Raw genomic sequence first — 13772 nt, forward strand, 5'->3', positions numbered from 1 at the left:
AATATCCTCTGCACTCTTTCTGTCTTATCTTTCCTGTAGTTGGGTGACCAAATTGTACACATTCCAATTATGACCTCACCATACCCATATACTCAATACTTTGTGTCCCCTCTCACTACCTGCATCGACGTAATCTTCTAGGATCGTTACTGAAGATGGCGCAAAATCATTGAGGACCCTTTCCACCCTGAACACAGCATCAGTAGGAGAGATACAGGAGGATCAGAGCCAGCACCACCAGGCTGAGGAACAGCTTCTTCCCACGGCAGTGAGAATGTTGAACGACCAAAGGAACTGCTCACACGAACCATCAGGGACTCTCATATTCATGAAACATTATTCATTTATTTATTTGTACAGATGAAATTCTTGTACCGCATATGTATTATTTGTCTGTATGTGTGTTATGTCTGGTTGTGTGTCTGAATGTTTTGCATCGAGGTCTGGAGAACATTGTTTCATCGGGTTGAACTTCTGCAATCAGATGCCAATAAACTTGATTTGACATTGATTTATGAAGGCCAATAAAGCTTTCTTTAAGACCCTATCTACCTGTGACATCACTTTCAGGGAATTGTGTATCTGTATTCCCAGAAAAAGATGATCTCCTTTCTTCGATGGGAGTTCTGAATCCCCCTCTCCCCGCTCCCTTTCTATAGTAACTTGTAACATTCTGTGGACACCGTGGTTGAAGTAAAAACACAAAATGCTTGAACCCTTCATCAAAGCTCCATACTGTGGTCCATATTGCATTCCTGCTCTCCAATTATATCCTGACCGAGACTCTACTACCACAGCCATGTGTACCTCGTGCCTCCATCCAGCATGTTTGACCTCTCCCTGGCTCACCAATCCAACATGGGGTCCCAGTCCCACTCCTCCCACTAGCTTCTCTTCTATATTTCCCCAGTCTCAATGAAGAGTTTGGCTCAAAACATTCTCCCCCTCTGAGTTCCTTCAGCACGCTTCAGATTTCAGCATCTGAAGTCTCCTGTACCCTGTCTCTTTTTGCACCCTAACCAAAGCCTCCACACCTTTCCCTCGTGGCAATAAGCAAATGTATGTGGCCTAATCAAAGTTGGGTCCAGCAATAGCACTCTAGGGGCATTGCAGGCTTTCACTCTTGGAACGCAGGAAAAATATGTGGGATTAGATACAAGAATGAGTCCATAAGTAAAAGTAATTTAGGTTCTTGGGAGTCACCATCTTGGAGCATCTTTCCTGGACCCAACACACCAATGGCATCATGAATAAAGCGTGCCAGCGCCTCTACTTCCTCAGGAGTTTGCGGAGGTTTGGTATGACATCAAAAAACCCTGGGAAATTTCTACAGAGGAGAGGTGGAAACTGTGTGCTGACCGGCTGCATCACGGTCTGGTATGGGGACACCAATACCCCTGAGCGTAAAGCCCTCCAAAGGCTAGTGGACACAGCCCAGGACATCACAGGCAAAATCCTCCCCACTATCAAGCACATCTACAAGGAACTGCTGTCGGAGGGCAGCAGCGGTCATCAAAGACCCACACCACCCAGCACATGCTCTGTTCCCGCTGCTGCCATCAGGAAGGAGGTCTAGGCGCCACAAGCCTCACACCCACCAGGTTCAGGAACAGCTGCTCCCCCTCCATCATCAGACTCCTCAACCACACATTCAATCAGGGACTCATTTAAGGACTCTTACTTGTGGACTTCTTGATTTTCTTTTTTTCTCTCTCTGTATTACACAGTTTGTTTATATTCATTATCCGTTTACACTTCTTTTATATGTTTACATGTTTTCACTCTGTAGTTTTTTTTGCACTGCCAATAAGTGGTGATTCTGCCGCACCCGCAGAATAAAGGAATCTCAGGGTTGTACGTGATGTCATGTATGTACTCTGACAATAAATCTAAATCTCAAGTTTGAACTGTCGATGTTGGAATCTTGAGCAGACAAAGAGAAGCTGCAGGAAAGCAACCAGGTCAGGCAGCATCTGTGCAGAGAAACAAAATCATCAATGTTTCAGGTTTTTCAAATTAAGGGGAGATAGTTAGCATACAAAGTAGGGGAGAAGAGCTGGGGAGGGGCCAATGAAGGTGGAAGAGTCAGAGAGACAGGTCAGGAAGGAAACACAAATGGGAGGTGGAGGGTGTGACTTTGACTGTCAAGCAAGTAGTAAAATGGCCCATGAAAATGGGGACAGGTGGAAGCAAATCGGGGAATGGGTGTACCTGAAATTTGAAGCATCACCCGTGGGCCATAGCAGTGGTTCTCAACCTCCTTCTTTCCACTCACATACCACTTTAAGTAATCCCTATGCCATCAATGTTCTATAATTAGTAAGGGATTGCTTAAGGTGGGAAGTGGGTGGGAAAGGAAGATTGAAAATCACTGTTCTAGACACAATTGTCACTGAAATACTTTGCTTGAGAAAAACTGTCATTGGCCCATTTCCTTTGGAGTTCTGAAACCGTGCACATAACGAGTCAATGAGGTACAATTAAAGCAGTGGTTTTCAAACTTTTTCTTTTGTGACAGAGTATACAGAAATGTTATTGGGAGATAAATTGGGAAAGGTTTGTTAAATTAGGTCACATGCAAACACTTTAAAACAGATCTTATTTGAAATACTGGAGACATAGAGGCTTCTCACGTGTTTTTTGCAAGAGCTTTGAAAAGTGCTCAAGAGACATCACTAATGGATTATTGTTTATCAAGGTAACAGATGAAAGAGCAGACTGGAGCCACTATTGTCTGCAGGAAACTTGCTGGTTTTGCAAGCAGAGAGAGTCAAACAGACTTTCTTCTCAGTCAGAGTGTGAGAGAGAGAGAAGCAGAAATCGCTGGACTGTGTTTCAGCCAGAAAGAGCAGCTGGAACTGAAATAGGTAAAGCTGGCAAGAAACCCCAGTGTGGAAGATGGCCGAGTCATAGCCCTTGTGGTTCATGCAAGAGGAGATTTCTGACTGTCTACTGTTTCACTTGGAATAAGGGAAACAGAAAGGAGCTCTGTGGTGACCTGAAAGAAAGAGGTTATCATCTGGAGAACCCTGATGGGGCAAGTTTCGTCAGCAAGACACTGAGATGACTGATGGAAGTACATCAGTTGTGTCTGTCCTGGAACAACACATCTCTCTCTGAAAACCAACAAGAACCTTTCTGAGTGATAACCATTTACCTTTTGAGCACCAAACCCTGGTGAACTTTATACATGTTCAATTCTATGCACAATTTAAGAATTGCCTGGAACAAGTGAACTTGGAGGAATGAGAAGTGAGATTGGACTGTGAACCAAAGAAGTTTTCTGAACTTACACACACATTACATAAACGTGTGCTTAGAATTAGAAGGGGGTTAAGTTAGTTAAAGTAAGTTAATAATGATAAGTTAACGTTTAATTCTGTTTTCATGTTTAAAGATCATTAAAAGCAACTTTTGTTTAAGTAACCATTTGTCTTGGTGAATATCTATTGCTGCTGGGTTTATGGGTCCTCTGGGCTTGTAACACTTTCGACTCACATACCACTTTAAATACTCCTTATGCTCTGTGATTAGTCAGGGATTGCTTAAGGTGGGATGTGGGTGGAAAGAAAAAGTTTGAAAACCACTGTATTAATCGCCCCTAATTAACTCATTATGTGTATGGTTTCATAACTCCAGAGGAAATGGGCCAATGACAATTTTTCTCAAGTAACAATTGGGTCTAGAGCAGTGATTCTCAACCTTCCCACTCACATCCCACCTTAAGCAATCCCTTACTCATCACAGAGCACCGATGGCCTAGGGATTACTTAAAGTGGGATGTGAGTGGAAAGAAAAAGGTTGAGGACCACTGGGCTATGGTGTGAACAACCTCACTAAGCCTGAATCAGTAGTTAGGGAAGAGATGCTAAAGCACAGATTCATGTCATTAACATTAGTCCATGGCTACAATTATCCAAACATTTAAATGGAGGGATTTATACTGTCACCTTCAGCCAGTGTTGAAGCTGGGATAGAGAATTTCACCTTTGTTTCTGTCTGCTACATCAAAATCAGAATCAGAGCTTATTATCATAAAATTCCTTTCTTTTGTGCCAGCATTACATGTGCAAATATTGCTATAAATTTCATTTAAAAATAAATAAATTAGTGCAGAAGAAGTGAATGTGAGGTAGTGCCTGTGGTTTATTCAGAAATCTGATGGCGGAGGGGAAGAACCATTGGATGTTCACCTTCAGGCTCCTGTGAACCATTGGATGTTCACCTTCAGGCTCCTGCGCCTCCTTCCTAATGGTAGCAGTGTGAAAAGGGCATAGGCTGGTGGAGAGGGTTCTTGATGTTACTTTGGAGTGATGGAGAGACCACAGTGAACAACTTCACTATGTGCATTTCAGTTTATTCATTTCTCTAACCACACTGCACCTCTATCATGCATGTGTTTATATGCCCCTCAGTTCAAGAGCAGCAAACCCCATATGAATGTAGCGTCAACTCGTGTAATTCGCTTCTGCACATTCTGTTTGGCTTCCAGTGTTAGCTGCAGCACTAAGGCACTGGGGCCAGTGAAAAGTATATTGACATTTTCATACACTCCCAAGTTTTTTCGTGAGTTTTCACTGGGAAATCCCTTAGCCTTGCCCTCGAGTATCAGCCTAGATTTGTTTAAGCCTGGATTATAACAATCTCAGATTCTTCTGATCTGAGTGCGGTTTCTCCCAACGGTGACTCCATGTGTCCACCGCAGCATAACAGTTTGAAGGTAAAGCCCAGCTTAACCCATTTAAACCTCCTTCCTCTCATTGTTTGTGCTGCACCAGCTGCTATTCCTCTATCCGTGCTTTAAGTACGTTCCATAATGAGATGGCACTCGGGACTTGATGCTGTCTTGTACAAAATGGAACCTTGCAACATGTATAGTTTATGTCATATTAGCTTTATGTCTGAATATGAATTATACATGACCACCTGGACTCTGTATATTTTGTTACTTTGCAAGCAGGTTTGCTTTTCTGCTTGTAGATTGTATAATCAAATGCTCTCTCTCTCTCTCTCTCTCTCTCTCTCTCACAACACACACACACTCACTCTTTCTCTTCCTTCTCTCTCTCTCACACACACACTCTTTCTCTTTCTCCTCTCTCTCTCTCTCTCACACACACTCACACAATCTTTCTCTTCCTCCTCTCTCCCTCAAACGTACACTATCTCTCTCCCCCCCCCCCCCCCATCTCTCTCTCTCAGTCTATCTCTCTCATCTATCCCCCCTCCCTCCCCCCACATACAGGTTATTTTATTTAAGATTATCCTTACTTCGCTGTTAGGAGAAAATTCTTAGGGAGAGGATTTTAGAGTGTTTGAAAGACAAGCAGACTGGAGATTGCCTGCGTAGGTTTCCACAGGGAAAATCCTGCTTCATAGGTTTGATTGAATTTTGTGGAGGAGGTGAAAAACCTTGATCAAGGCAAGGCAGTAGATATTGACTTTATGGGTGTTAGTGTGGCATCTGACAAACTGGTCCAGAAAGTTAAGGTGAGCAAACAAAATGGATCCAACATTGGAGGAAGAAGCTGATTGAAGCAAGAGAGGTCAGGTGACCTGAAGAGCGGCAGCAGTTAGAATTTAAGAAGGGGTGAGACAGCGGCCAAAAGCTGACAGGAGGAAGAAGCTGAGGGACCGTGTAGTGGAGCAGTCATCAAGGGAATGGACTGAGTCAGTCGACTTTGGCTCAAATAGGTTTCAGCGAACAGGTAAGAGGTGAGGGATAGTAGAGTGTGATAGTACAGATTCTATCACCAATGTGTATATGTACATATGTACAGATGGTTTTTGAGTTTTGTGTGCCCGATGGAGATGTGGGGGGGCTGGTAGTCATGGTGGGGAGCTGGCTGATGGAGGACCTCAGTTTTCTTCAGGCTGACTTCCAGGCCAAACATTTTGGCAGTTTCCGCAAAGCAGGACGTCAAGCGCTCTCGGCTGCACCATTTCATCAGATGCAAGGATCGACAGACTCGCCAAGGCAAATAGCGCCTTTGGAAGACTACACAAAAGAGTCTGGAAAAACAACCAACTGAAAAACCTCACAAAGATAAGCGTATACAGAGCCGTTGTCATACCCACACTCCTGTTCGGCTCCGAATCATGGGTCCTCTACCGGCACCACCTACGGCTCCTAGAACGCTTCCACCAGCGTTGTCTCCGTTCCATCCTCAACATCCATTGGAGCGCTTTCATCCCTAACATCGAAGTACTCGAGATGGCAGAGGCCGACAGCATAGAATCCAAGCTGCTGAAGATCCAACTATGCTGGGTAGGGGTCACGTCTCCAGAATGGAGGACCATCGCCTTCCCAAGATCGTGTTATATGGGCGAGCTCTCCACTGGCCACCGTGACAGAGGTGCACCAAAGAAAAGGTACAAGGACTGCCTAAAGAAATCTCTTGGTGCCTGCCACATTGACCACCGCCAGTGGGCTGATATCGCCTCAAACCGTGCATCTTGGCGCCTCACAGTTCGGCGGGCAGCAACCTCCTTTGAAGAAGACTGCAGAGCCCACTTCACTGACAAAAGGCAAAGGAGGAAAAACCCAACACCCAACCCCAACCAACCAATTTTCCCCTGCAGCCGCTGCAACCGTGTCTGCCTGTCCCGCATCGGACTTGTCAGCCACAAACGAGCCTGCAGCTGACGTGGACTTTTACCCCCTCCATAAATCTTCGTCTGCGAAGCCAAGCCAAAGAACAGATGGTAGGATGACTGTGATTGGCTGAGAGTGTAGCCACACCTACTGAGATTTCTTCTCAGACTGGAGACCTGTGACTGGGATCAGTCCTGTGATCATTATTGTTTGTTATCTATATCAATGATTTGGATGATAATGTAGTAAACTGGATCAGCAGGTTTGCAGATGACACTAAGATTAGAGGCATTGTGGATGGTGAAGAAGGTTTTCAAAGCTTGCAAAGGGATCTGGACCAGCTGGAAAAATGGGCTGGAAATGGCAGATGGAATTTAATGCAGACAAGTGTGAGGTGTTGGATTTTGGAAGGACAACCCAAGAAAGAATGTACACGGTGAATGATAGGGAACTGAGGTGTGAGGTAGAACAGAGGGACCTTGAAATACAGATACATAATTCTCTGAAGTGGCATCACAAGTAGATAGAGTTATATAGAGAGCTTCTGGCATATTGGTCTTGATAAATCAATGAGCAGTCATGTTATGGAAAATTTCTATAAGACATTGGTGAGGCCAGAATTTGGAGTATTGTGTACAGTTTTGGTCACCTAACTAAAGGAAAGATATCAATAAGATAGAAAGAATGTGGAGATTTACTCAGATGTTGCCTGGACTTCAGGAACTGAATTACAGGGAAAGGTTAAACAGGTTAGGACTTTATTCCCTGGAGCGTAGAAGAATGAGGGGAGATTTGATAGAAGTATTTACAGTTTTGAAGGGGATTGATAGACTAAATGTTGATAGGCTTTTTCCACTGTGAGTAGATGATATTCAACCAGAGGACAAAGTTTAAAGGGAACATGAGGGGTGGGAGTGTGGAACGAGCAGCCAGCTGAGGAGGTAATTGCAGGCCTAATTTTAAATTTGGACTGGTACACGGATGGAAGAGGTATTGAGGGCTATGGTTGGGATGCAGGTCAGAGAGGACAAAAGAGAATAATATTCTGAACAGATGAGAAGGGCCAAAGGGCCAGCTTCTCTGCTGTAATTTTCTATGGTTCTAAGAAGAAAAGCTTGACCCTTTTTTGTCAGAAATAGATACATGTGGTAAATAGGTGCATGTGATTCATTCTGTTTTTTTGAGTCCAGGATATCAGCAAAACCATGAGCTGAACTGAAAGCAGCCCTGGTGCAATTCTCACCATTCAGAAATGTGACCGAGCTCCATGTTAAATTCTAACTCCGTGTCAAAAGCAGGTTCAATTTTAATATTTAAGTGGAATTTGGACAGGTACATGGATGGATGGAAGAGGTATGGAGGGCTATGCACTGGGTACAGGTCAGTGGGACTAGGTAAAAAATAATGACTCAGCACAGACTAGAAGGGCCAGCACAGACTAGAAGGGCCAAAGGGGCCTATTTCTATGCTGCAGTGTTCTATTGGTTTGGTTTCAGGAGGCAATGAATAGTAATGCAAGGATTTTTTTTTGGTTCAAGGTCTGTGACCAGTGATGTTGAACAAGGATCAGTATTGGAATTGTCGCTATTTGTGATATCTAATAATCATTTGGTTACGAATGGTGAAAGTTTTATGTATTTGCTGTGACACGAACATTGGCAGTGGTGTAGATAGCGAGGAGGTTTAACTAAGGATACAACAAAGTATAGATCAGAGGGCGGTTGGGCAGAGCACTGGCATTTTTGGAGGTCCAATTTGGTTAGAACATAAGCAGTAAATGGTAGAGTGCCCAGGAATGGTGATATTCAGGTCCACATCCATAGTTCCATGAAAGTGGCACCCAGATTGATAGGGTGCTGAGTAAACCATTTTCATGCTTGCTTTCATTGAAAGGGGAATTTATATAAAAGATGAGAAATAATGTTGAAACTTTACAAAACACTTGTTAGGCCACAGGTTCTGTGCAGTTCTGGTCACCACTCTTCATCACAATGTGTTTTCCTTGGAAACAGTGCAGAGAAGATTCACCAAGGCATTGCCACTTTAGTTATGTGGAGAATTTGATTGATTGGGCTTGTCTTCCCCAGAGTGAAGTTGGCTGAGGGGGTGACCTTCTGGAATTACATAGGATTATGAGAGACGGACCTCAGGTAGATAGTCAAAACCTTTATCTCATGATAGTGTATCAAATAAGGCATAGGTTTGTGAGATATATTATATTTGTCCTTCATTTGTTCAAAAGATAATAATTTATTTCCTGAAAAACAATTTTCTATTCTTTTGAACCCTTTTCTCTCCCATTCTCTAAAGGAAAGGTTATCTATTGTGAAAGGGATTAGTTGATTTTGTGTCAATATTAATTTTGGCAGTTGATAATTTATTTTATTCCTTTCTACATGAATCTTCTTCCAAATGTTGAGCAGATGGTGCAATACTGATGAATTCCTATGTTGCACCAATTTTTCATCCCACTTATATAGTATATGTTCAGGTATCTTCTCCCCTATTTTATCTAGCTCTAATCTGGTCCAATCTGGTTTTTCCCTTGTTTGATAAAAATCTGATAGGTATCTTAATTATGCTGCTCTATAATAATTCTTAAAGTTTGGTAGTTGTAAGCCTCCTTGTTTGTACCATTCTGTTAATTTATCTAGTGCTATCCTCGGTTTCCCCCCTTCCCATAAGAATTTCCTTATTATTTTCTTTAGCTCCTTGAAGAATTTCTCTGTTAGGTGAATTGGTAATGATTGAAATAGGTATTGTATCCTTGGGAAGATGTTCATTTTAATACAGTTTATCCTTCCTATCAGTGTTAGTGGTAAATTTTTCCAGTGCTCTAAGTCGTCTTGTAATTTTTTTCATTAATGGCTGATAATTTAGTTTATATAGATGGCCGAGATTATTATTTAGTTGTATACCTAGGTATCGAATTGCTTGTGTTTGCCATCTAAATAGTGATTCTTTCTTAAACTTTGTGAAATCCGCATTATTTATTGGCATTGCTTCACTTTTATTTGCGTTGATCTTGTACACCGACACTTCTCCATATTCCTTCAATTTCTTATGTAATTCTTTTGTTGATATTTGTGGTTCTGTTAAGTATATTATAACGTCATCTGCAAATAGACTGATTTTGTATTCCTTCTCTTTTATTTTTATCCCTCGTATTTTATTTTCTGTTCTTATCAGTTCTGCTAGTGGTTCTATAGCTAACGCGAACAGTGAGGGAGATAGTGGACATCCCTGCCTTGTTGATCTGCTTAATTTAAATTGGTTTGATATATATCCATTTACTGTCACCTTCGGCAATGGTCCCTTATATAATGCTTTAATCCAATTAATATATTTCTCTGGTAGGTTGAATTTTTGTAGTACTTTGAATAAATAATTCAAATAGGTTTGCATACCACCAACTGAAAATCTACTTGAAGGACAAATTGGGAAACAGTCTGAGGTTACCAGAAGGAAGCAATTTTGAATATGTGATTACAGACACAATGATAATTTAAAAAATTATAACAAACATGTACATCAAACTGCAAGAAAAGGAGAACGAGGAAACAAACTGTAAACCTAAACAAAAATGGGAACAAGATCTAAACATAAAGATAAAGAATGAAACATGGGAAAAGCTATGTTCCGAAACTATGAGAAATACAATAAACACGAACTTATGCATGATACAATATAATTGGTTACACAGGCTATGCATCACACCCCAAAAGTAAAATAAATGCGACCCAACAGTATCAGACAGATGTTTTCACTGTAAGAAGGAAACGGGAACAACAGTACATGCAATGTGGACATGTGATAAAGTGAAAAAATTTTGGGAAGATCTAAACCAGGTATTAAATAAAATCACAAAAAGCAATATACCAAAAAACCCAGAGATCTTCCTCCTAAGTAATATAAGAAACAAAAAATTTGGACTTGATTTGGATGGAGCACAAAAAAGATTTGTTATGATAGCCCTAGCTATAGCAAAAAAATGTATAATGTCAACCTGGAAAATAGAAGACAACTTGAGAATACAACAATGGTACATAGAAATAAATAAATGTATTCCATTGGAAAAAATAACATAATTTAAGAAATAACATCAAAATATTCGAACAAATATTGGCGACTTCAACGCTCGCGTCGGCAAAGACTCAGAAACCTGGCCAGGAATCCTGGGCAAGCATGGTGTCGGCAAGTGCAACGACAACGGGTGCCTCCTGTTGGAGCTCTGCGCAGAACAGCGGCTTGTCATTACAAACACCCTTTTTCAGCAGAGGGACAGCCTGAAGACTACCTGGATGCATCCCCGATCCAAACACTGGCACCTCCTGGACTACGTCCTGGTGCGAGAAAGGGACAAACGAGATGTGCTCCACACCAGGGTCATGCCCAGCGCGGAATGTCACACTGACCACCGGCTGGTTCGCTGCAAGCTCAACCTTCACTTCAAGCCAAAGCCCAGGAACAGTAAAGCCCCCAGAAAGAGGTACAATGTTGGAAACCTGCAGTCAGACGAAGTGAGAGGAAACTTCCAGGCAAACCTCAAAGCAAAGCTCGAAGATGCAATCCGCCTCACGGACTCGTCCCCTGAAACCCTCTGGGATCAGCTGAAGAGTACCATACTGCAATCCACTGAAGAGGTACTGGGCTTCTCCTCCAAGAAAAACAAGGACTGGTTCGACGAAAACAGCCAAGAAATCCAGGAGCTGCTGGCAAAGAAGCGAGCAGCCCACCAGGCTCACCTTACAAAGCCGTCCTGGCCAGAGAAGAAACAAGCCTTCTGTCGCGCATGCAGCCATCTTCAGCACAAACTCCGGGAGATCCAAAATTAGTGGTGGACTAGCCTCGCCAAACGAACCCAGCTCAGTGCGGACATTGGCGACTTCAGGGGTTTTAACGAGGCTCTAAAGGGTGTGTACGGCCCCTCACCCCAAGTCCAAAATCTGCTGTGCAGCTCAGACGGCAAAGTCCTCCTCAGCGACAAGATCTCCATCCTCAACCGATGGTCAGAACACTTCCAATCTCTTTTCAGTGCCAACCGCTCAGTCCAAGATTCCGCCCTGCTCCAGCTCCCTCAACAGCCCCTAAGGCTAGAGCTGGATGAGGTCCTCACCCGGGAAGAGACATATAAGGCAATTGAACAACTGAAAAGTGGCAAAGCAGCAGGTATGGATGGAATCCCCCCGGAGGTCTGGAAGGCTGGCGGCAAAACTCTGCATGGCAAACTGCATGAGTTTTTCAAGCTCTGCTAGGACCAAGGAAAGCTGCCTCAGGACCTTCGTGATGCCATCATCATCACCCTGTACAAAAACAAAGGCGAGAAATCAGACTGCTCAAACTACAGGGGAATCACGCTGCTCTCCATTGCAAGCAAAATCTTCGCTAGGATTCTCCTAAATAGAATAATACCAAGTGTCGCCGAGAATGTTCTTCCAGAATCACAGTGCGGCTTTCGCGCAAACAGAGGAACTACTGACATGGCCTTTGCCCTCAGACAGCTCCAAGAAAAGTGCAGAGAACAAAACAAAGGACTCTATATCACCTTTGTTGACCTCGCCAAAGCCTTCGACACCGTGAGCAGGAAATGGTTTTAGCAAATACTAGAGCGCATCGGATGCCCCCCAAAGTTCCTCAACATGGTTATCCAACTGTACGAAAACCAACAAGGTTGGGTCAGATACAGCAATGAGCTCTCTGAACCCTTCTCCATTAACAATGGCGTGAAGCAAGGCTGCGTTCTCACACCAACCCTCTTTTCAATCTTCTTCAGCATGATGCTGAACCAAGCCATGAAAGACCTCAACAATGAAGACGCTGTTTACATCCGGTACCGCACGGATGGCAGTCTCTTCAATCTGAGGTGCCTGCAAGCTCACACCAAGACACAAGAGCAACTTATCCGTGAACTACTCTTTGCAGACGATGCCGCTTTAGTTGCCCATTCAGAGCCAGCTCTTCAGTGCTTGACGTCCTGTTTTGCGGAAACTGCCAAAATATTTGGCCTGGAAGTCAACCTGAAGAAAACTGAGGTCCTCCATCAGCCAGCTCCCCACCATGACTACCAGCACCCCCACTTCTCCATCGGGCACACAAAACTCAAAACGGTCAACCAGTTTACCTATCTCAGCTGCACCATTTCATCGGATGCAAGGATCGACAACGAGATAGACAACAGACTTGCCAAGGCAAATAGCGCCTTTGGAAGACTACACAAAAGAGTCTGGAAAAACAACCAACTGAAAAACCTCACAAAGATTAGCGTATACAGAGCCGTTGTCATAACCACACTCCTGTTCGGCTCCGAATCATGGGTCCTCTACCGGCATCACCTACAGCTCCTAAAACGCTTCCACCAGCGTTGTCTCCGCTCCATCCTCAACATTCATTGGAGCGACTTCATCCCCAACATCGAAGTAATCGAGATGGTAGAGGCCGACAGCATTGAGTCCACGCTGCTGAAGATCCAACTGCACTGCGTAGGTCACGTCTCCAGAATGGAGGACTATCGCCTTCCCAAGATCATGTTATATGGCGAGCTCTCCACTGGCCACCGTGACAGAGGTGCACCAAAGAAAAGGTACAAGGACTGCCTAAAGAAATCTCTTGGTGCCTGCCACATTGACAACCGCCAGTGGGCTGATAACGCCTCAAACCGTGCATCTTCGCGCCTCACAGTTTGGCGGGCAGCAACCTCCTTTGAAGAAGACCGCAGAGCCCACCTCACTGACAAAAGGCAAAGGAGGAAAAACCCAACACCCAACCCCAACCAACCAATTTTCCCCTGCAACCGCTGCAACCGTGTCTGCCTGTCCCGCATCGGACTTGTCAGCCACAAACGAGCCTGCAGCTGACGTGGACATTTACCCCCTCCATAAATCTTCGTCCGTGAAGCCAAGACAAAGAAATAAAAAAACATAGAAACATCGAAGATAGGAGCAGGAGTAGGTCATTCGACCCTTCGAGCCTGCTCCGCCATTCAACGAGATCATGGCTGATCTTAAAGTTCAGTACCCCGTCCCCGCCTTCTCTCCGTAACCTTTAATACCCTTATACTGAAGAAATAGATCTAATTCCCTCTTAAATAGATTTAATGAACCTGCCTCTACTGCCCTCTGTGGCAATGAATTCCACAGATTCACCACCCTCTGGGTAAAGAAATTCCTCCTCATCTCGG

This window comes from Narcine bancroftii, chromosome 5, assembly GCF_036971445.1.
Source record: "Narcine bancroftii isolate sNarBan1 chromosome 5, sNarBan1.hap1, whole genome shotgun sequence".
NCBI classification, from domain to species: Eukaryota; Metazoa; Chordata; class Chondrichthyes; order Torpediniformes; family Narcinidae; genus Narcine; species Narcine bancroftii.